This window comes from Hemiscyllium ocellatum, chromosome 47 (genome assembly GCF_020745735.1).
Source record: "Hemiscyllium ocellatum isolate sHemOce1 chromosome 47, sHemOce1.pat.X.cur, whole genome shotgun sequence".
Taxonomy (NCBI): domain Eukaryota; kingdom Metazoa; phylum Chordata; class Chondrichthyes; order Orectolobiformes; family Hemiscylliidae; genus Hemiscyllium; species Hemiscyllium ocellatum.
This window is the reverse complement of record NC_083447.1, coordinates 3,117,335-3,142,343: the sequence shown is the minus strand read 5'-3', so window position 1 is coordinate 3,142,343 and position 25,009 is coordinate 3,117,335. Positions and strand designations below refer to the sequence as shown.

Here is a 25,009-nt window from a genome sequence, read left to right as displayed (position 1 = left end):
TGCTTCCCTTCATTCACTCACAGGAAATTCACTGCCACAGAACGCTGTGGAGACCAGCTCATGGAGAATATTTAGTACAGAGATAGGTAAGGGATCAAGGGTTACAGGGACCAAGCAGAGAATGGGGTTAAGAAATGTATCAGCCATGATTAAATGGCAAAGCAGACTGGATGGGCTGAATGGCCTAATTTCAGCTCCTATGTCTTATGGTTTTATGAAGGGACTGCTGGTGGGCCCAGCATTTATTACCCATCCCTAGTTGCCCCTTGAGAAGGTGGGGGTGAGCTGCCTCCTTGACCCGCTGCAGTCCATGTGCTGTGGGTTGACCCACAATGCCCTTAGGGAGGGAATTCCAGGATTCTGACCCAGCCACACTGAAGGAACGGTGATATATTTCCAAGTCAGGATGGTGAGGGGCTCGGAGGGGAACTTGCAGGGAGTGGTGTTCCCATGTATCTGCTGCCCTTGTCCTTCTAGATGGAAGTGGCCGTGGGTTTGGAAGGTGCTGCCTGAGGATCTTTGGTGAGTTTCTGCAGGGCATCTTGTAGATGGTACACACTGAGCATCGATGGTGGGGAGGGAGTGGATGTTTGTGGATGTGGGGCCAATCAAGTGGGGGCTGCTTTGTCCCAGTATGGTGTTGAGCTTCTTGAGTGTTGTTGGAGCTGCCCCCATCCAGGGGCAAGTGGGGAGTATTCCCTCACACTCCTGATTTGTGCCTTGGAGATGGTGGACAGGCTTTGGGGGGTCAGGAGGGGAGTTACTCGCTGCAGGAATCCCAACCTCTGACCTGCCCTTGTAGCCACTGTGTTTATGTGGTGAGTCCAGTTGAGTTTCTGGTCAATGATAACCCCCAGGATGTTGGTAGTGGGGGATTCAGTGACGGCGATGCCATTGAATGTCAAGGGGTGGTGGTGAACAAAGAACACAGAAAACTACAGCACAGAACAGGCCCTTCGACCCTCCAAGCCTGTGTTGATCCAGCTCCTCTACCTAAACCTGTCACTTACTTTCTAAGGATTCGTATCCCTTTGTTCCCTGCCCATTCATGTATCTGTCTAGATACATCTTAAATGAGGCTATCGCTCCCCCCCATCACCTCCGCTAGCAACGCGTTATAGGCCCCCACTACCCCTCTGCATAAAGAACTTTACACCCATATCTCCCCTAAACCTTTCCCCTCTCACTTTGAACTCATGACCCCTTGTAATTGAGCCCCCTACTCTAGGAGAAAGCCTCTTGCGATCCACCCTATCTATACCTCTCATGATTTTGTAGACCTCACTCAGGTCTCCCCACAACCTCCATCTTTCTAATGAAAATAATCCTAACCTACTCAACCTTGCTTCATATCTAGCCCCTCCATACCAGGCAACATCCTGGTAAACCTCCTTGCATCCTCTCCAAAGTGTCCACATCCTTTTGATAATGTGGCAACGCAGTATTCCAAATGTGACCGATCCAAAGTCTTATACAATTGTAACATGACCTGCCAGCTCTTGTAATCAATACCCCGTCCAGTGAAGGAAAAATGCTGTATGCCCTCTTGACCACTTTGTGGAGTTAGTCATTCTCTCTTATTGGTGATGGTCATTGTCTGATATTTGTGCGGCGTGAATGTTACTTGCCACTTGTCAGCCCAAGCCTGGATATTGTCCAGATCTTGCTGCATTTGAACACGGACTGTCTCAGTGTCTGAGGAGTCACTAACGGTGCTGAACACTGTGCAGTCATCAGCAAATATCCCCATTTCTGACCTTCTGATGGAGGGAAGGACATTGATGAAGCAGCTGAAGGTGGTTGGGCCCAGGACACTCCCCTGAGGGACTCCTGCAGAGATCTCCTGGAGCTGAGTTACTGATCTCCATCAACCACAACCATCTTCCTGTGTGCCATGTATGTCTCCGACCAGTGGAGATTTGTCCCCTGATACTCACTGACACCAGGTTTGCCAGGACTCGTTGATGCCACACTCGGTCGAATGCAGCCTTGATGTCAAGGGCCGTGCCTGCCCCCTCCCCCCCCCTCCGCTCTGGAATTCAGCTCTTTCATTAATGTTTGACCCGAGGCTGAAGCAGCAGGAGAAACCTCACCATTTCATAGCACGCCCTCAGCACTGACCCTCCGACAGTGCGGCGCTCCCTCAGCACTGACCCTCCGACAGTGCGGCGCTCCCTCAGCACTGACCCTCCGACAGTGCGGCACGCCCTCAGCACTGACCCTCCGACAGTGCGGCGCTCCCTCAGCACTGACCCTCCGACAGTGCGGCACGCCCTCAGCACTGACCCTCCGACAGTGCGGCGCTCCCTCAGCACTGACCCTCCGACAGTGCGGCGCTCCCTCAGCACTGACCCTCCGACAGTGCGGCGCTCCCTCAGCACTGACCCTCCGACAGTGCGGCACTCCCTCAGCACTGAGCCTCCGACAGTGCGGCACTCCCTCAGCACTGAGCCTCCGACAGTGCGGCGCTCCCTCAGCACTGACCCTCCGACAGTGCGGCACGCCCTCAGCACTGACCCTCTGACAGTGCGGCGCTCCCTCAGCACTGACCCTCTGACAGTGTTGCACTCCCTCAGCACTGACCCTGCGACAGTGCGGCACGCCCTCAGCACTGACCCTCTGACAGTGCGGCGCTCCCTCAGCACTGACCCTCCGACAGTGCGGCGCTCCCTCAGCACTGACCCTCTGACAGTGCGGCACTCCCTCAGCACTGACCCTCTGACAGTGCGGCACTCCCTCAGCACTGACCCTCTGACAGTGCGGCACTCCCTCAGCACAGACCGTCCGACAGTGCGGCACTCCCTCAGCACTGACCCTCTGACAGTGCGGCACTCCCTCAGCACTGACCCTCTGACAGTGCGGCACACCGTCAGCACTGACCCTCTGACAGTGCCCACTCCCTCAGCACTGACCCTCTGACAGTGCGGCACTCCCTCAGCACTGACCCTCTGACAGTGCGGCACTCCCTCAGCACAGACCGTCCGACAGTGCGGCACTCCCTCAGCACTGACCCTCTGACAGTGCGGCACTCCCTCAGCACTGACCCTCTGACAGTGCGGCACTCCCTCAGCACAGACTGTCCGACAGTGCGGCACTCCCTCAGCACTGACCCTCTGACAGTGCGGCACTCCCTCAGCACTGACCCTCTGACAGTGCGGCACTCCCTCAGCACTGACCCTCTGACAGTGCGGCACTCCCTCAGCACTGACCCTCTGACAGTGCGGCACACCGTCAGCACTGACCCTCTGACAGTGCCCACTCCCTCAGCACTGACCCTCTGACAGTGCGGCACTCCCTCAGCACTGACCCTCTGACAGTGCGGCACTCCCTCAGCACAGACCGTCCGACAGTGCGGCACTCCCTCAGCACTGACCCTCCGACAGTGCGGCACTCCCTCAGCACAGACTGTCCGACACTGCGGCACTCCCTTAGCACTGACCCTCTGACAGTGCGGCACTCCCTCAGCACTGACCCTCTGACAGTGCGGCACTCCCTCAGCACTGACCCTCTGACAGTGCAGCACTCCCTCAGTACCACACTGGCGTTTGCAGCTGGTTTGTCTGTTGTTTGCAATGTAACATTAAAAATATTTAATGGACTGAGTTTTGAACCTTGTTTATCCCTGTCGCCATGTAAACGCAATCTCGGAGGAAGGGGTTGAGGTGAAATCCCATCAGGAAGTCTCGGATTACAAGCATTGCTAACGTCTCACGACATATTTATCAGAAACTCTCAACAACTGAACAATCGCCCTTCAGCTAAAGATTATCTCGGTATTGACGAGAGGCTTAAGGAATGGAGGTTATGAAATGAAATCTGCTCCAGAGTCCCAGCTTGTTTCTGTTAATGGTGCTCTCTGATTAGAATCACTGCACTTGGAGACCCCGGGCTCTGGGTTTCATTAACATCAATCCCATCATCAGTCCCCCAGGGTTGGAAAGGACATCAGGGACCAGTGAACTGTTACCACTAAACTACCAGCAGAGTGCGAATGTCTCTCCTCACACTGTGTGGGAACAGAGAGACTGAGAGAGAGAAACGGGGGGAGAGAGAGAGAGAGAGAGATGGGGGAGAGAGAGAGACAGGGGGAAGGGGGGAAGAGAGAGAGAGATGGGGAGAGAGGGAGGGAGGGAGAAGGGCGGGAGAGAGAGAGAGAGAGAGACAGGGGGAGAGAGAGGGGGGAAGAGAGAGACGGGGAGAAAGAGACAGAGGGAGAGAGAGAGAGAGAGAGATGGGGGAGAGAGTGAGATGAGGGGGAGAGAGAGAGAGACAGGGAGGAGAGAAGGAGGGAGAGAGAGAGATTGGGAAAGGAATAGAGAGAGATTGGGAGAAAGAGAGAGACAGAGAGGGAAGAGAGAGAAACAACGGGAGAAGGGAATGGAGATAAAGAGGGAGAGAGGAAGAGAAGGAGACAGTGGAAGAAAGAGACAGTCAGAAAGGGGGAGGGTGAGAAAGGAGGAGAGACAAGGAGATGGAGATGGAGAGACAGACAGGGACAAAGAGACAGTGAGAGACAGAACAGTTCTGCAAAATAGACGCTGAGTCTGAGACGTTAGCTCTGCTTTCTCTCTCCACAGACACTGCCAGACCCACTGGGTTTCTCCAGCAGTGTCTGTATTTGTTTCAGATTTCCAGCACCTGCAGCATTTTGCTGTTGCTCTGGTGCCTACAGCTGAGTGTGAGGCAGGAGCTGGGGCAAGGCTGGGGCACAGTTCAGTCTAGTTCAGTCATCCCTTCACAGGAGCCCGTCAGTGGGGAGTGAGCAGGAGAAGGGAGCAGGTCAAGAGGCTAAGGACCAACCACAGATCCTCAAATGTGCTGCGACTGAAGGGATTGGTTCCTCGTTCAGGAGTCCCACTCAGCCAGCACCTGGCCAAGAGGCAGGGACGCTACTCACTGAACTAGAAAACCTCTTGTCATCTTCATAACATTGCTCTAACTGAAATCTTCCACTGTCTCCAAGACCACTGTCAGGTCACCGGCCCCCCGAGTGCTCTCTTCCCCAGAGAGAAGGCTCCCAGTCTGGTCAACAACAGCTGGATGGTCTAAGCCAGGGCTTTGCAAAGTCTTTCTGGATGGAAGTGGGCATGGGTTTGGAAGGTGCTGCCTGAGGACCTTTGGAGAGTTTCTGCTGTCAGTCTTGTAGACAGTACACACTGCTGTTACTGAGCGTCAGTGGGGGAGGGAGTGGGGGGAGAAATAGTTTGAGAAGCACTGATCATCCCTCTTGTTCTGGACTATCTGATCCCCAGTCTCTCTCTGTATCCTGGAGATGGGATGGTATAGGATGGGAATCTGGGAAATGCCATCTGCACAGCAAGATCCCATCAACAGTACAGAACAGAGCAGCTAGTTCCCCCTGATCTCACAGAATACAGGGAGAACGAGCCATTTGGATACAGAACTGGCTCAAAGGTAGAAGACAGAGGGTGGTGGTGGAGGGTTGTTTTTCAGACTGGAGGCCTGTGACCAGTGGAGTGCCACAACGATCAGTGCTGGGTCCTCTACTTTTTGTCATTTACATAAGTGATTTGGATGTGAGCATAAGAGGTACAGTTAGTAAGTTTGCAGATGACACCAAAATTGGAGGTGTAGTGGTCAGCGAAGAGGGTTACCTCAGATTACAACAGGATCTGGACCAGATGGGCCAATGGGCTGAGAAGTGGCAGATGGAGTTTAATTCAGATAAACGCGAGGTGATGCATTTTGGGAAAGCAAATCTTAGCAGAACTTATACACTTAATGGTAAGGTCCTAGGGAGTGTTGCTGAACAAAGAGACCTTGGAATGCAGGTTCATAGCTCCTTGAAAGTGGAGTCGCAGGTAGATAGGATAGTGAAGGCGGCGTTTGGTACGCTTTCCTTTATTGGTCAGAGTATTGAGTACAGGAGTTGGGAGGTCCTGTTGCGGCTATACAGGACATTGGTTAGGCCATTGTTGGAATACTGCGTGCAATTCTGGTCTCCTTCCTATTGGAAAGATGTTGTGAAACTTGAAAGGGTTCAGAAAAGATTTACAAGGATTGGAGGATTTGAGCTATAGGGAGAGGCTGAACAGGCTGGAGCTGTTTTCCCTGGAGCATCGGAGGCTGAGGGGTGATCTTATAGAGGTTTACAAAATTATGAGGGGCATGGATAGGATAAATAGACAAAGTCTTTTCCCTGGGGTGAGGGAGTCCAGAGCTAGAGGGCATAGGTTTAGGGTGAGAGGGGAAAGATATAAAAGGGACCTAAGGGACAACATTTTCACGCAGAGGGTGGTATGTGTATGGAATGAGCTGCCAGAGGAAGTGGTGGAGGCTGGTACAATTGCAACATTTAAGAGGCATTTGGATGGGTATATGAATAGGAAGGGTTTGGTGGGATATGGGCCGGGTGCTGGCAGGTGGATCTAGATTGGGTTGGGATATCTGGTCGGCATGGACGGGTTGGACCGAAGGGTCTGTTTCCGTGCTGTACATCTCTATGACGCTACAGTATGCTAGGTATGTGCTCTGAGGAAGGGTCCAGGCTAACGTAATGTATCTACTCTATTTCTCAATCCCCGAAGGTCCTCAAAATGCGTTTATGCCAGCCTTAATAAAACAGAGTCACTATTTCGAAGACTTTATTTACAACTTGCTGTGCTCTTCCTGCCTGTCTCACGGGTGGACTGTGTTTTTGTACTGAGGTGCATCATCCTACAGTTATCTGGACTGTAATTCATTAATCAACCCAACTCTTCTCCCAGCTTATGGACAGGGGGGTGTTTGTACGTTGGAAGATAAACAGATCAACACCGTGGAAAGCTCACTGTACGGAAATGATCTGGGGACAGTGAGGGGTGCAGGTGCTGCAGATCAGAGTAGAGAGTGTGTTGCTGGAAAAGCGCAGCAGGTCAGGCAGCATCCGAGGAGCAGGAAGTTCATACCCAGTATACCTGAACACCAGGGAACCATGCCTTTGAGGTGAGCTTCCTGAGTATTAAGGGAAGAACATGGAAAATCTGAAAACCAGAATGGGAGCAGCCTCATCGTGTCGGTGATACAGAGACAGCCACCTGAAAGGTCAAGCTGAGCATGTACAGCCCTCCAAGGCAGAGAGATGTGACAATGTCCAGTGCTTATGAGAAGGACAGAGAGAGATAGCCTCACACAGGACACCTCACACCTTCAATGCATTATCTGGTCCAACATGGCTCTACTGTTAAAGTTCACTTGAGAATGTAACTTTAAGAAAGTTCTGGGATTTACAGACGAAGGAGCTGAAACCAATATGGCCATTCCGAACAGGTGAGGCTTAACAAACAATCTGGGTCTTTTTCAATCTATAATTTCAGTTACATCACACTGTAAACCTTTGCTATAAATTCTGTGTCTTACAATCTTATTCTCCACAACCACCTGATGAAGGAGCATCGCTCTGAAAGCTAGTGCTTCCAAATAAACCTGTTGGACTATAACCTGGGATTGTGGGATTTTTAACTTTGCAGGGAAATGGACATCAAAGTCCACCATGTTGGCCAACAAGTCAAGGTCGTGAACTCTGAACCCTCTGGAGGGCGTCATTCCCAGCAACTACACAGACACCTCCTCCCTCCCTCCCCCACATCTCAAGTTCTTCCCCCTTCCCCCTTCCCAAACCAAACTCCCTGTAGCCTCATTATTGGTCCAGAAATTTCTATAAATGGAAAGAGCCACCACGGCTGAGTGACTCAGAAAATATTCCAGGAAATATCTGCTTTTCTAATGAACAGAGAGAGACACAGAAAGAGAGAGAGACACAGAGAGAGGCACAGAGAGAGAAAGACAGAGACAGAGACACACAGAGACACAGAGACAGAGAGAGAGAGAGACAGAGAGAGAGAGAGAGAGACAGAGACCGACACAGATAGAGAGACACAGACAGACAGACAGAGAGAGACAGACAGACACGGACAGAGAGAGAGAGAAAGACGTGCGCACACACACACACACAGACAGAGAGATACAGAGAGAGAGAGAGAGACAGAGACAGAGAGACAGAGGCACACACACACACACACACAGACACAGGGAGAGAGAGAGACAGAGAGAGAGAGACAAAGAGAGAGAGACAGACATAGACACAGAGAGAGAGAGAGAGAGAGAGAGACAGACACGGACACAGAGGGAGAGAAAGACACACACACACACACACACACACACACACACACATATACAGAGAGAGACATAGAGAGAGAGAGAGACAGAGACAGAGACACAGAGAGAGACACACAGGGACACAGAAAGAGAGAGACACAGAGAGAGACACATATATAGAGAGAGACAGACAGACAGACATGGACACAGAGAGAGAGAAAGACATACACACACAGAGACACAGAGACAGAGACAGAGACACACAGAAAGAGAGAGAGACAGAGACAGAGAGACACACACATGCACAGAGACAGACACAGAGACAGAGAGAAAGAAACAGAGAGAGACACAGAGACAGAGACAGAGAGAGAGACACAGAGAGAGAGAGAAAGAGAGAGAGAGAGACAGACAAAGACAACGTGATCGTGGGTGAGCTCCTTGCATCACACCCCAGTGAAACGGTTCCCAGGAAATCTCTTAAAATATGGCTTTTCCTCCTCAAGTGGTGTTTATTCACTCTCCAAACGGGATAGTGAATGTTTCGGACAAGGGAACACAGGGTCAGGAGAAGGTCACTCAGCCCCCTCGAGTCTGCTCCACCATTCAGTGAGATCATGGCTGATCTGTGGCTGAATTCTATATCCCTGCCTTGGGCCCTTATCCCTTGTTAATCTTGCTCATAGAGTCACAGCAGATGGTGGAATTTCAATTAAATAAAAAATCTGGGATCAAGAATGGACTCAATGGGCCAAATGGCCTACTTCCACACTACATGAGTTGATCTTTGGAAAAGTCCACCTGGGTCACTAATGTCCTTTAGGGAAGGAAAATGCCATCCTTACCCTGGTCTGGCCTACATGTGACTCCAGACCCACAGCAATATGGGTGACTCTTAACTGTCCCCTGGGTAATTAGGGATGGGGTAATAAATGCTCGGCTGACCAGCAATACCCTCATCCCGTGAGTGAAGAAACAAAGGATGTACTGCAGAAAGGATCCTCAGGCAGCACCTTCCAAACCCACGACCACTTCCATCTAGAAGGACAAGGGCAGCAGATACATGGGAACACCACCCCCTGCAAGTTCCCCTCCGAGCCCCTCACCATCCTGACTTGGAAATATATCACCGTTCCTTCAGTGTGGCTGGGTCAGAATCCTGGAATTCCCTCCCTAAGGACATTGTGGGTCAACCCACAGCACATGGACTGCAGCGGGTCAGGAAGGCAGGTCACCCCCACCTTCTCGAGGGGGCAACTAGGGATGGGGTAATAAATGCCAGCCAGTGACGCCCACATGATGTGAAGTCATTTTCCAAAATGATTCAAGACCTGGACCAGTCATGATTTAGTTTAATGATAGAACAGGTTTGGGAGGGTGGGGGGGGGGTGGGGGGGGGGGGGGGGTGGTGAATGGTCTCCTTTCTCTCCCTTCCCACAGTCTTTCCAGACACCTCTGTTTATCCACTTATACCCAACAATGCAGGGGACAGAGAGGGGGATGGGAGACAGAGAGAGAAAATGAGAGAGAGAGAGAGAGACAGAGAGAGAGAGAGAGAGAGAGAGAGAGAGGGTGGGGGGGAGAGACAGGGAGAGAAAACGAGAGAGAGAGACAGAGGGGGGAGAGACAGGGAGAGAAAACGAGAGAGAGAGACAGAGGGGGGAGAGACAGAGAGAGAAAATGAGAGAGAGAAAGACACAGAGAGAGTGAGGGGGGGAGACAGAGAGAGATAGAGAGAGGGGGGGAGACAGAGAGAGATAGAGAGAGGGGGGAGAGACAGAGAGAAAATGAGAGAGAGAGAGAGACGGGGAGAGACGGAGGGGAGAGAGAGAGAGAATGGGAAAGAGAGAGAGGGGGGGTAGAGAGAGTGTGGGAAAAAGAGAGAGTGGGAGAGGGAGGGGGAGGGAGAGTGGGGGGGGGGTAGAGAGAGAAAGAGAGAGAGTGGGAGAGAGAGAGAGAGGGAGATCTGGCAGAGATGCAATCCCTTCAGCTCAGGGGTCCAGCATCAACAGAGATCGGTGAAAGTTTACAACAGAGACAGATGTTGAGAACCTGCGTCTGTCCAAGTCAGCTGGAGAGAAAGCAGCTAATGCGGGCCGGGCAGCCTCCGTGGGGAGACAGCAAGCTAACGTTCCGAGTCTGGATGTCTCTGTGTCGACTCTCCTGCTCTCTGGGCCACACATTTCAGCTCTGACCCTCCAGCACCCACTGTCCTCACTGTCTCCAGGGTGCTGTTCTCAGATTCCTGCATCTGCAGCAAGACAGCAGAGAAATGTGCTCGGGTTCGAGAGAGTTAAAGACCGATCGGACAGTCAGAACCCCAAACTGGAACAAGATACAGCTCACTGAGTTGGAGCAGACACAGCAGATAGCATGAGGCTGTATTTTGGCTGCAGCATCTGTAACGTGTTCTCAAATCAGCTCTAATGTTATATTTTGACGTCAAGTAATCAGGTTGGCACAAAACACAAGCACAGAAATCTACCACAACGTCAGTAATGTTTAACACAGAAACCTCATCACATGAACATTCACCCCCATCCCATCACAACAGGAATGCAACACAGGAGGCCATTTGTACCATCACTCGCTCTTCTATCCACTGAGTCACTCACTTCCTGCTCTGCACCCACCGCCTGGCAGTTTTACGTTAGACACATTATTTATCCGGTTTCTTTTGCAAAGTTCCTGTGCAATCTGCTTCTCAATAAAACCGGAACAAGGGATGCTGCCAGTCAGAAACAAAAGCAGAACTTGCTGGAAAAGCTCAGCAGGTCTGGAAGCGTCTGTGGAGAGAAATCAGAGAAACCAACTTGATCCGGAACGTTGACTCTGATTTCTGTCCACAGACACTGCCAGACCTGCTGAGCTTTTCCAGCAATATCTGTTTATGTTTGTGATTCCAATTCCCTCTCACTCTGATCACTCCACTCAGATCCCCTCGAGTAGATTCTGGAAATCCCAATGATAATCAGGTGGAGGCCCTCACTCCCAGAGTTGGGATGGGGTCACAAAGTCCGGAAGCAGCGTTCCCTGGATTGGCACGGAGTCACACTGGCTCTGGTTTGGTAGTGAATGGTGCTTCCCACACCATCACCATCCAGCCAGCTTCGAGTCCCAGGGTTGGGAACGCCGGCGTGTGGGTTTAAGGGGAGCAGAGGTGTTCATTGCAAGATTTTGTGGAATTCACTCTCCCTTTCTCCAGCCCCTTGCCTTTGCCACCCCCCCCCCCGCTGAATGGATTCCTAAATCTGTCGCTCTAGCAGCACATTGACTACATCGAGTGATGAGGTCAGGACAACACTCACACTGGATCAAAACTCAAAACTGATCCGTTCCTCCCTCACCAGCCAAGGAGACAGTGAGGACTGCAAATGCTGGAGGGTCAGAGTCGAGAGTGTGATGCTGGAAAAGCGCAGCAGGTCAGGCAGCATCCGAGGAGCAGGAGAATCGACGTTTCAAGCATAAGTCCTTCAGCAGGAAGGGGCAGATTCCTGATGAAGGGTTTATCCCCGAAACATCGACTCTCCTGCTCCTCAGATGCTGCCTGACCTGCACCACATTCTCGACTCCCTCCACAGTTTCCCCTGGATGTTGTGTCGGGCTCTCTCTACCTTCAGTAGAATAGTTACACTGTGCCTGATGAAGTGTGATTTCTGTTTGCTCTTGTCCATTAGGATGAGATGTGGTATAGACTCTGAGAGCAAAGGGAGGTCACACTGGGGCTGTACAGGACTTTGGGGAGGACACGGCTGGAGGGCTGTGTGCAGTTCTGGTCCCCACACACTACAGGAAGGATGTGATTGTACTGGTGGGGGTGAGGGGGAGATTCACCAGGATGCTCCCTGGGATGGAGCATTTCAGCGACAGGGAGAGGCTGGATAAGCTCTGGTTCTTTTCTTTGGAGCAGGGAAGGCTGAGGGGGATCCTGATAGAGGGGTATAAGGTCTGAGGGGCAGGGGGGTGGGAAGCAGTTGGTCCCCTTAGTCGAAGGGGCGCACGGTGGCACAGTGGTTAGCACTGCTGCCTCACAGCGCCTGTAGACCCGGGTTCAATTCCCGACTCAGGCGACTGACTGTGTGGAGTTTGCACGTTCTCCCTGTGTCTGCGTGGGTTTCCTCCGGGTGCTCCGGTTTCCTCCCACAGTCACAAAGATGTGCGGGTCAGGTGAATTGGTCAAGCTAAATTGCCCGTAGTGTTAGGTAAGGGGTAAATGTAGGGGTATGGGTGGGTTGCGCTTCGGCGGGTCGGTGTGGGCTTGTTGGGCCAAAGGGCCTGTTTCCACACTGTAAGTCTAATCTAAAAAAAAACAAGGGGGCATCACTTTAAAGTGAAAGGTGGGGGGTTTGGGGGGGGGATTTGAGGAACACCTTTTTCACCCAGAGGGTGGGGTTCTGGAATGCTCTGCCTGGGAGGGGGGGGGGGGGGGTTGAGGAGGGGAACCTCACAACATTTAAAAACAACTTGGACAAGCGCTCGGAAGGTCAGAACGTTCAAGGCCGAGTGTGGGAGAGTGGGGCTATTGTAGGCAGGCGTGTATTCTTAATGGTACGGACCCGATGGGCCGAAGGGCCTGTGCGATTCTCAGATTGCTGTCAGTCAGGCGCAATGTCCCCTCCCCACAGACCTCAGAGGGTGTCACAGAGAAACAGAGTGGGGGGCTGGGGGTTCCAAAATCCAGTCTAACCTCCTGCAGGTCATGCTGCTAGTGACCCCAGTCAGATGGAGACCGTGATCTTTGCAGCATTGTGATCCGGTGCTGATCCTATGATCCTCCTAAAGGGATAGCGCAGACTAAAGTTACACCCTCCATCATAAAGCTCCAAACTGCTACCCAGCAACGAATTACACGTGAAACAGCTAAAACCGAATCCAACGTAAATGCAAGAGTTTATCTGCAGAATAATCCCCTTCATCCAGAAGCAATACTTGTGCCCCATTCCAAGGGAGTTTTTATGTATTTGGCTACAGGATTCTCAGATGCTCCGTAATCTTTGGATCAGCCTTCCATCATTCCCCCCCAGGGTCTGCAAACATCCAAAATAACAAATATTCCGCATCACCTCCCATGACCTCAAAGTGTCCCAAAGTACATTACAGCCAATTCAGGCTTTCTGAACCGTCGTCATATTTCTGACATTGGTACAGACTGCTTTGAAAATACTGTGAAAGTGACACGCTCCCACTAACTCCCCCCCCCCCCCCTCCCCCACACCCCCAACCCCAGGACCCTGAGCTTGTGAAGAGTGTGACATCATCAGTCTATTGGGGCTCAAGGGAAACAGGGAGTGGATGGAGGAAGTGGAGCTGAACGAGAGGGATCTGGACCAGATGGACCAATGGGCTGAAGGGTGGCAGATGGAGTTTAATTCAGATAAATGTGAGGTGCTGCATTTTGGGAAAGCAATTCTTAGCAGGACTTATACACTTAATGGTAAGGTCCTAGGGAGTGTTGCTGAACAAAGAGACCTTGGAGTGCAGGGTCATAGCTCTTTGAAAGTGGAGTCGCAGGTAGATAGGATAGTGAAGGCGGCGTTAGGTATGCTTTCCATTAATGGTCAGAGTATTGAGTACAGGAGTTGGGAGGTCATGTTGTGGCTGTACAGGACATTGGTTAGGCCACTGTTGGAATATTGTGTGCAATTCTGGTTTCCTTCCTATTGGAAAGATGTTGTGAAACTTGAAAGGATTCAGAAAAGATTTACAACGATGTTGCCAGGGTTGGAGGATTTGAGCTACAGGGAGAGGCTGAACAGGCTGGGGCTGTTTTCCCTGGAGCGTCGGAGGCTGAGGGGTGACCTTATAGAGGTTTACAAAATTATGAAGGGCATGGATAGGGTAAATAGGCAAAGTCTTTTCCCTGGGATGGGGGAGTTCAGAACTAGAGGGCATAGGTTTAGGGTGAGAGGGGAAAGACATAAAAGAGACCTTAGGGGCAACATTTTCACTCAGAGGGTGGTACGTGTATGGAATGAGCTGCCAGAGGATGTGGTGGAGGCTGGTACAATTGCAGCATTTAAGAGGCATCTGGATGGGTATATGAATAGGAAGGGTTTGGAGGGATGTGGGCCGGGTGCTGGCAGGTGGGACTAGATTGGGTTGGGATATCTGGTCTGCATGGATGGGTTGGACTGAAGGGTCTGTTTCCATGCTGTACAGCTCTATGCCTCTATGAACCAGAGGATCAGCCGTAATTGTACCGCAGGGCACAACAGATTCAAGGGGCTGAATGGCCCCTTCTTCTAGTTTCTCCTCTTCTAGACTATTGGGTGAATCTGTCTTGCAGAAACTTCCAGAACGAGAGGTCTATATGTTCGAGCAACTGTTCGGTCACAGTGAACATTCAGCAGTCTGAATGTCACAGGAATGAACAATACCTGCAGCAGTGTGTGTGTGGGGTTCCGGTCTCTCTACCTGAGGATGGATGTTCTGGTGATAGAGGGAGTGCAGTGGAGGTTTCCCAGACTAATTCCTGGGATGATGGGACTGATGGATGGAGAGAGACTGGATCAGTTAGGACTGTACTCACATGAAACCCTGAAAATTCAAACAGGGCGAGACAGGGCAAACTGGGGAGAGCGGAACCAGGGGAGTCACAGTCAAAGGTTACAGGGAAAGACATTTTGGATTGAGATGGGGAGAAATGTCTTCACCCAGAGAGCGGGGGAGCCTGTGGAATTCTCTGCCACAGAAAGACACAACATTGTATTGTTTCAAGAAAGAGTTAGAAATAGTTCCCAGGGCTAAAGGGGTCAAAGGGCATGGGGATGAGAGCGGGAGCAGGGACAAACTGGGTGATCAACCATGACCATGTCAAAATGGTGGAACGGGGTGGAATTTGGGGTGGGGCGTTAGGGTTAGGGTTGGAGGTAGGATTAGGGGTTAGGGGTTGACGGTTGAGGGTTGGGAGGTGAGGAGGTTAGAGATTGGTGGTTGGGAGATTCAGGGTTGGGAGGTTAGGGTCTAGAAGTTGGGAGGTTAGGGGTTGGAGTTTAGGGGCAGGGGTTTGAGGTTGGGCTAGGGATGGGACTAGGTATTAGGGATTAAGGGTTGGGTTTGGAAGTTGGGGGCTAGGATTAAGCAGTTAGGGTTGGGGTTGGGTGTTGGGTTGGGAGGTTGTGAGTTATGAATTGAGGATTAGGGTTAGAATGGGCTCAGATTAGAGGTTGGGTTTAGGTTTGGGCATTGGGTTTAGGTCTGGGGGGGTGGAGTTTGAATGGGTTCTCTGTGAACCATTGCAAATGTGTTTGCTCCCCACCAAGCCCCTCTCTCCCCCCTCCCCCACCCGCCAGGACCTGAATTCCATGTTGGGGTCGGAACATTCCCAGAGCGACTGGGCATGTGTGTTTTGTTCAGGAAGTGCATTCCGTTTCCAATTGAAGCCACATTTGGAACTCATGACTTCATTAGAAAAGAGCCCGGAGCATTGAGAAACTAACACGGGGGCCTGATGGAATCCATCTGCTGGCTTCCCATTGGTTAGCAGCTCATTCCTGTCAATCGCTGTTAATCACAACATTTATTAAAAACAATACAAACGCTTTACACATCTTTGGACAGATTCTGCTGAGCTACATTGCCCGAGGTATTTGCAATATTTCAGCTCCCTCCTCTCTCCCGTCTCTCTCGAAGGTACTTACACCTTCACTACCCAAGGAGGTTAAATAAATACGTCACTGTCAAACTCAGACTGCCTTTCCCACCCAGTCACACGGCCTGCCTTTACCTCCCCCCACCCTCTGGTACAGACTCTAACTCGTCACTCAACTTTCTCCCCACGCTAGTCTCAATCTCCACAGGACAGGGTTTTATTGAGATGCCCTTCACCCTCAGAACAGACACAAATAAAAGCTAAATACAGCAGACAATGAAGGACCGAAAGTGCTGGAGAAATTCAGCCGTTCTGGCAGCATCTATGGAGAGGGAAACTGTGCTGATGTTTTGAGTCCAAGGTGACTCCTGTTTGGAACTGAGAGGAGCTCCAAAGAACAAAGAAAATTTACAGCCCAGGAACAGGCCCTTCGGCCCTCCAAGCCTGAGCTAATCCAAATCCACTCTCTGAACCTATCGCCCAATTCCTAAGCATCTGTATCCCTCTGCTCCCCACCTACTCATGTATCTGTCCAGATGCATCTTAAATGAATCTCCCGTGCCTGCCTCTACTATCTCTGCTCCAAACGCCCCCCACCCTCTGTGTGAAGTACTTGCCGTGTGTATCCCCGTCAAAGTTTCCACCTCTCACCTTGAATCCGTGACCTCTTGTTATTAAATCTCTCACCCTGGGAAAAAGCTTATCCCTATCCACCCTGTCTACACCCTTCATGATTTTGTAAACCTCAGTCAGGTCCCCCCCTCAATCTCCTTTTTTCTAATGAAATCAAACCTAACCTACCCAACCTCTCTTCATAGCTAGCACCTTCCATACCAGGCAACATCCTTGTAAACCTTCTCTGCACCCTCTCCAAAGCGTCCACATTCTTTTGGTAATGTGGTGACCAGAACTGTACACAGTATTCTAAATGTGGCCGAACCAATGTCTTGTACAATTTTAACATGATTTGCCAGCTCTTATACTAAATACCCTGTCCAGTGAAGGCAAGCGTACTATATGCCTTCCTGACCACTCTATCCACCTGTGCAGCAACCTTCAAGGTACAATGGACCTGAACTCCCAGATCTCTCTGCCCATCAACCTTTCCCAAGGCTCTTCCGTTTACAGTATAGTTTGCTTAAGAATTGTCTTATTGTAGCATTACCTTACCCCATCATAACATTTCCATCTTTGGCCGGCTACAGTGTTCCAGTGAAGCTCGGTGCAAGTTGGAGGAACAAAAGCTTTGAAATAACTGCACAGGGGCTGGGATCCCGTCACCAAGTCACCCTTTATTTACACCCGCAGAGTACATGGACTCTGACCAGCTAGCTCAGAGCTGGTCCCTAGAGTGAGGACACTCTGACAGTCCTGTTTATATCTATCAGCCAAAGCTCCCTGATTTCGACCCAGGTTAACAGCCTCAATCAGGGATCTCATAGTCAACAAGATCCTCCTGGCTAGCCTTGTTCCAATCGCTACAACCTTTCTTTTCTCTAAAGGTGCTTACCTAAAACTCAGGGTTGGATTTCACTCCTTCAGAGTAGGATCTCTGACCTACACAACCCCCCCCCCTTCGTTGAACAATTTTTACCTTCATTAACACCCTCTTGACATTTCAGTTGCTCCTTTCCCACCATTATTACTGCCTTTGTCTTTTGCTCTGGGTGAACTCGTGATCTTATAGAGATGTACAGCACGGAAACAGACCCTTCGGCCCAACCCGTCCATGCTGACCAGATATCCTAACCCAATCTAGTCCCACCTGCCAGCACCTGACCCATATCCCTCCAACCCTTCCTATTCATATACCCATCTAAATGCCTTTTAAATGTTACAATTGTACCAGCCTCCACCACTTCCTCTGGCAGCTCATTCCATACACGTACCACCCTCTGTGTGAAAAAGTTGCCCCTTAGGTCTCTTTTATATCTTTCTCCTCTCACCCTAAACCTATGCCCTCTAGTTCTGGACTCCCCCATCCCAGGTGAAAGGCTTTGTCTATTTATCCTATCCATGCCCCTCATGATTTTGTAAACCTCTATAAGGTCACCCCTCAGCCTCTGATGCTCCAGGGAAAACAGCCCCAGCCTGTTCAGCCTCTCCCTGTAGCTCAGATCCTCCAACTTGGCAACATCCCTGTAAATCTTTTCTGAACCCTTTCAAGTTTCACATCATCTTTCCAATAGGAAGGAGACCAGAATTGCATGCAATATTCCAACAGTGGCCTAACCAATGTCCTGTACAGCCGCAACATGACCTCCCAACTCCTGTACTCAATACTCTGACCAATAAAGGAAAGCATACCAAGCGCCTTCTTCACTATCCTATCTACCTGCAACTCCACTTTCAAGGAGCTGTGACCCTGCACCCCAAGGTCTCTTTGTTCAGCAACACTCCCTAGGACCTTACCATTAAGTGTATAAGTCCTGCTAAGATTGGCTTTCCCAAAATGCAGCACCTCGCATTTATCTGAATTAAACTCCATCTGCCACTTCTCAGCCCATTGGCCCATCTGGTCCAGATCCTGTAGTACTCTGAGGTAACCTCCTTCGCTGTCCACTACACCTCCAATTTGTGGGAATCTGCTGTGCAGTGCCGCGTTTATTCCATGAACCCAAGATGGGCTGCATTGGTGAATCGCGGGAGGAGGCCATTGGGCCCACAGTCCTGAGCTAACCTCCTCCATTCTCCCCCCATATTCCTAGGCACAACATAAACGCACCCGTTTCTTTCTTCAAATGAGCATGTGGCAACTGGCCTTTCTTCAAGGAGTTCCCTGTGAACTTTGCTGCCTCCCAGCGCCAGAGTCCCAGGTTCAATTCCAGCCTTGGGCCGACTGTCTGTGTGGAGTTTGCACGTTCTCCCCGTGTCTGCGTGGGTTTCCTCCAGGTGCTCCGGTTTCCTCCCACAGTCCAAAGATGTGCGGGTCAGGGTGGATTGGCCATGGGAAATACAGGGATAGGGTAGACGAAGAGTCTGGGTGGAATCCTCTTCAGAGGTAGGTGTGGACTTGAAGGGCTGAGTGGCCTGTTTCCACACTGCAGGGATTCTATGTACAGATCTAACTGTTCCTGCTCAGTCCACACATCCCTCAGAGTGGGAAGGGTTAACAGTGGACTGCATACTACCCAAAATCCCCTAGTAACCCACCTCCGAATTACGGCAAAGTATTCATTCATTCCTCTTTTGCAGTTTAACCTCTGACCTATTTAAAATTCCCGATCCTGGTAGGAGGCAGATCCAGAGGGTCAGACGTATGGAAGTGAGGAGACAGCGAAATGGTGAGGAACTCGAGAGGGGCTGTGTTACTGTGCGAGGGTCTCGCTTTCTCTGTGTGTTTTGTTTTTAAAAAAAAACCCTTCTGACATGTTATTCCTGCTGTCGGAATCTTGCTGGGATCAGTCCCAGGAGCTGCCAACACACACACACATCCTGTGATTTTTGGAATGACTTTGCTCTGGGGTTCGAGACAAGAATTTAAAACAGAGCTCGCAAAGATTTTGACATTCCTGAAGTGTGGAACAAGAAACAAAATCCAGCAATTGCAGGATTCCACACATGACAAGAAACATCATAGTATCCCTACGGTGTGGGAGCTGGCCGTTCAGCCCATCCAATCCATACCAACCCTCCAAAGAGCATCCTACCCAATTCTTGTAACCATGCATTTCCCACGGCCTGCACACGATGGGACAATTTCCCCATGGCCAATCCATCCTAACCTGTGCATCTTTGGAGGTAATCGGAGTACCTGGAGGAAACCCACACAGACACGGGGAGAACATGCAAACTCCACACAAACAGTCGCCCGAGGCTGGAATCGAACCAGGGTCCCTGGCGCTGGGAGGCAGCAGTGCTAACCATTGAGCCACCCCTTGCAAAAACAAAATCTGTTTCTTGCTTCTCACCCAATGTGGGACCAGGGGTGAGGAACACACAGTTAGATTCGAGGGAGTGACTGCTACAGCGTGGGTTCGAATCCCATCACCAGCTGAGATTACCCTGAAGGACTCTCCTTCCCAACCTCTCCCCTCACCTGAGGCACAGTGACCCCCAGATTAAACCATCAACCAGTCATCTCACTCTGAGAGAACAGTCCCATGATCCTCTGGGTCTTTGCTCCCCTTCCTTAATTGCCCCTTGAACTCTGCTTCTCACTCAGCCATTTTGGGAGGCAGTGAAGAGTCAGAGAGCACGGAAACAGACCCTTCGGCCCAACCAGTCCATGCCAACTATAATCCCAGCTGCCTGCTCCTGGCCCATCTCCCTCTAAACCTTTCTTATCTGTGTACTTATCCAAATGTCTTTTAAACATTGTAAGTGTACCCACATCCATCACTTCCTCATGAATTTAATTCCACACGTGAACCACTGCCTGCGTCAAAAATGTTGCCTCCATGTCTTTTTTAAAATCACCCTCCTCTCATCTTAAAACTATGCCCCTTCATCTTGAAATTCCCCCACCCTAGAGAAAAGACCCCTGTTATTCACCTTATCCATGCCCCTCATGATGTTATAAACTTCCATAAGGTCACTCCCCCTCCCACTCTGCTGAGGACATGTTGGTCCTGGGCCTCCTTCACCGCCGCTCCCTCACCACCAGACGCCTGGAGGAAGAACGCCTCATCTTCCACCTCGGAACACTTCAACCCCAGGACATCAATGTGGACTTCAACAGTTTCCTCATTCCCCCTCCCCCCACCACCAGCCTTCCAGCTCAGCACCGTCCCCATGACCTGTCCTACCGGCCTATCTTCTTTTCCACCTCTCCACTCCACCCTCCTCCCTGACCTATCACCCCCATCCCCACCCCATTCACCTATTGTATTCTTTGCTACCTTCCCCCACCCTCCTCCCTGACCTATCACCTCCATCCCCACCCCATTCACCTATTGTATTCTTTGCTACCTTCCCCCACCCTCCTCTCTGACCTATCACCTCCATCCCCACCCCCATTCACCTATTGTATTCTTTGCTACCTTCCCCCACCCTCCTCCCTGACCTATCACCTCCATCCCCACCCCCATTCACCTATTGTACTCTTTGCTACCTTCTCCCCAGCTCCACCCCCCCCCCCCCCATTTATCTCTCCACCCTGGAGGCTTCCTGCCTGTATTCCTGATGAAGGGCTTTTGCCCGAAACATTGATTTTCCTGCTCCTCGGATGCTGCCTGAACTGCTGTGCTTTTCCAGCGCCACTCTAATCTAGACTCTGGTTTCTAGCATTTGCCGTCCTCACTTCAGCCACTCTGAAAAATGTCCCAGCCTCTCCTTATTTCTCAAACCCTCCATTCCAAGTAAACTTCCCAGTAAATAGTTTCTGAACCCTCTCCAGATTAATAATATCCTTCCTATAACAGGGGGCCCAGAACTGGACTCCGTATTCCAGAAAAGGCCTCACCAATATCCAGTACAACCTCAACATAACGTCAACCCCATTGCTGTGGGTCTGGAGTCACATGTAGGCCAGAGCAGGTAAATAGGGGAGATTTTCCTCTCCAAAGGGGCATTAGTGACCCAGATGGGGCTTTTACAACAATCAATGATAGTTGCACGATCATTATTGTCAGGACGAGATTTCAGTGCCTTTATTCATTGGATTGAAATTCCACCTGTTGCTGCAGAGAGATTAGAACTCACATCCTCACAGCATTAACCTGAGGCCTATGGATAAACAGGCCAAAAGTTGTGACCCACCCTCACCTTCCTGAGGGAGAACAAATGAGCTGTATCCTGCATCACTGACACCAACATGCCTCATTACCCAGAGTGCTCAGCTCCAGGATTCACCCCCTGCAAAGGCCTGGGAACACCACACAACCTTTCACCACAAACACCCAGACACACCGATGGGAGAGGGGGAAACCGACACCATCGAGGATCAGTCTTTTACCAAACCAGAAACAAAGCAGAAGCTTCAACCTAGAACGTCAAGTACAGACCCCAACAATCTGAGTATTACCTTAGCAAGGGAGCGCCGCACTGTCGGAGGGTCAGTGCTGAGGGAGTGCCACACTGTCAGAGGGTTGGTGCTGAGGGAGTGCCACACTGTCGGAGGGTCAGTGCTGAGAGAGCGCCGCACTGTCGGAGGGTCAGTGCAGAGGGAGTGGACACTGTCAGAGGGTCAGTGCTGAGGGAGTGGGCACTGTCGGAGGGTCAGTTCTGAGGGAGTGCCGCACTGTCGGAGGGTCAGTGCTGAGGGAACTCTGTACCCTTGAAGAATTAGGACTGAGGGAGTGCCATGGGAGAGGCCAGCTTTCAGGTGAGATGCTGAACTGAGACTCCGGTCTAGCCTCTCAGGTCCGTGTGAAAGACCCTGTCAGAACCTGACGGGGAGTTGGTGGGTCAGTTATCCTCTGACCAACTCCACAATACAGATGACTGGGTGGTGGAGGGGGGGGGTTGCGTTATGTTGACGTTCCCCGTGGGATCTTGCTGTGCTCAATGTGGCTGCTGCATTTGCTAGATTCTGACAGTGACAACACTCCAAAACATAGTTGGTGAAACACTTCAGGAATAATCCCGTAGAATATGAAAGGTGCTACATAAATGCAAGTTCTCTCTTTCCTGACACACCTTCCTGAACTCGGTTATGCAGCGTACAAATCCCCAACTGTCTGGAGCCAGATAAAACCGTTCTGAAATATTGTCATGTTCATAGGAGAAAGTGAGGACTGCAGATGCTGGAGATCAGAGCTGCAAATGTGTTGCTGGAAAAGCGCAGCAGGTCAGGCAGCATCCAAGGAGCAGGAGAATCGATGTTTCAGACAAGAAGGGCTCATGCCCAAAATGTCGATTCTCCTGCTCCTTGGATGCTGCCTGACCTGCTGCGTTTTTCCAGCAACACATTTTCAGCATTGCCATGTTCATATCCAAACTCAGTTGAAAGCTCTCAGACTCCAAACATATATCTGGAGTTTGTTCAATCTTCCGGTGATACTGTTTGGAACGGTCGGACTCACCCATCCCAAACCTAACGGTCGGACTCACCCATCCCGAACCTAACAGCTATTGACACTTAGTTAATGATCATGAGGAATGGGACAGATTTCAAATGAAAAGCAAACTCTTCACACAGGCCTTTATCAATGTTCTCACTCCAACTGTACAGTGCGGAATACCAATGGGATCATTCCAAATACCCATTCCTGATGGATAGCAATGGCCGGCACGGTGGCACAGTGGTTAGCACTGCTGCCTCACAGTGCCAGAGACCCAGGTTCAATTCCTGCCTTTGGTAACTGACTGTGTGGAGTTTGCACGTTCTCCCTGTGTCTGCGTGGGTTTCCTCCAGGTGCTCCGGTTTCCTCCCACAATCAAGCGGGGGCTGCTTTGTCCCTGGATGGTGTTGAGCTTCTTGAGTGTTGTTGGAGCTGCCCCCATCCAGGGCAAGTGGGGAGTATTCCCTCACACCCCTGACTTGTGCCTTGGAGATGGTGGACAGGCTTTAGGGAGTCAGAAGGGGAGTTACTCGCTGCAGGATTCCCAGCCTCTGACCTGCCCTTGTAGCCACTGTGTTTATGTGGGGAGTCCAGTTGAGTTTCTGGTCAATGATAACCCCCAGGATGTTGGTAGTGGGGGATTCAGTGATGGTAACACCATTGAATGTCAAGGGGCAGTAATTAGAGTGTCTCTTATTGGTGATGGTCATTGTCTGACATGTGTGTGGCGTGAATGTTACTTGCCACTTGTCAGCCCAAGCCCGGATATTGTCCAGATCTTGCTGCATTTGAACACATTTAAGGACAAGCTGATTAAACAAGGAAAAGGGGAAAGAGGGGAAGGAGACAGTGATCAGGGTGGGAAGTCAAGGGTAGAATGTAGACAGCAGCAAGTCAGTGGGCTGAATGGCCTGTTTCTGTAATGCACCCTCAATGCTCAAACATCCTCTGAAAGATGCCATGATCCAGACAAAATCCCACAACCCTCACCCTCCAAATTCCCCAAACGGAATTACACACTGGCCACAAATCCAAGGATGAGAGGATGAGTTTTCACTGATACAAGAACCAAGAGTCAGAGCGCTCCCTGTGTCAGAAACTCAGTGAACTCCACAGGTCAAACTCACTCCTGAGCCAAACCTTCTCCATCTGCCCCGGGCCGCGAGAGACCGAGTGTGACAACGCGACACGAACGACAGAATCAGCTGTGTATATCCACTCTCATGGAGACAAACTCTGCATTGTTATACTGCCTGTCCCACAACACAATGCCTCAAAGACATCTTCAGCCAAATAAGAACTTTAGCACAGCAGCTAGTGCTACAATAGGAAACACAGCAGCTAGTGCTACAATAGGAAACACAGCAGGCAAAACCTGCACAGCAGGATCCCACAGATAGCAACATCACAACACACCCTCAACCCCGACCATCGGACCGTGCACACTCCCTCAACCCTGACCCTCGGACTGTGCCCACTACCTCAGCCCTGACCCTTGGACAGTGGCCACTCCCTCAGCCCTGACCCTCAGACATTGCAGCACTCCCTCAGCACTGATCCTCCGACAGTGCAGCACTCCCTCAGCACTGACCCTCCGACAGTGCCCTCTCCCTCAGCACTGACCCTCCGACAGTGCCCACTCCCTCAGCACTGACACTCCGACAGTGCCCACTCCCTCAGCCCTGACCCTCCGACAGTGCAGCACTCCCTCAGCACTGACCCTCCGACAGTGCCCACTCCCTCAGCACTGACCCTCCGACAGTGCCCACTCCCTCAGCACTGACCCTCCGACAGTGTGGCACTCCCTCAGCCCTGACCCTCCGACAGTGCAGCACTCCCTCAGCACTGACCCTCCGACAGTGCAACACTCCCTCAGCACTGACCCTCCGACAGTGCTGTGGTATTTTCTTGTTGCTTCTGATGTGCCTTGAAGCTTTTCTTTTTCCACTGAATCAGTCTGGAGTCACACTGAGGGGGCAGTGGGGAGTGGGGACGGTGGGGGAGGAGGTTGTGAATGGACCCATCCTCATGGGGAACTCACCTCGATTACTGGTTTGCTGTCCACTATTGATCTGTGCCCCCTCTGGCATGGTGATCTTCTCAGGTCCAAGGGAACCTGGCGAAAACAAGAGGAATATTACGTCAAACACTTGATTCGTCCTCAATTTACAGATGCACCATGCAACGTACCTGATCTAGATGCACCATGCAACGTACCTGATCTAGATGCACCATGGGACGTACCTGATCCAGATGCACCATGGGACGTACCTGATCCAGATGCACCATGCAACGTACCTGATCTAGATGCACCATGGGACGTACCTGATCTAGATGCACCATGGGACGTACCCGATCCAGATGCACCATGCAACGTACC

General features: G+C 51.1%; 1 protein-coding gene across 1 annotated transcript in view; it reads right to left on the bottom strand.

The window, feature by feature from the left end:
- Nucleotides 1-24,683, bottom strand: part of plekhg2 (pleckstrin homology domain containing, family G (with RhoGef domain) member 2) — a 132,494-nt gene extending 107,811 nt beyond the window's left edge. The window contains exon 1 of the mRNA XM_060856007.1: nucleotides 24,671-24,683. The gene's annotated coding sequence lies outside the window, so the exon portion shown is untranslated. The remainder of the gene's footprint in view (nucleotides 1-24,670) is intronic.
- Between the last annotated feature and the right edge of the window lie 326 nt (nucleotides 24,684-25,009).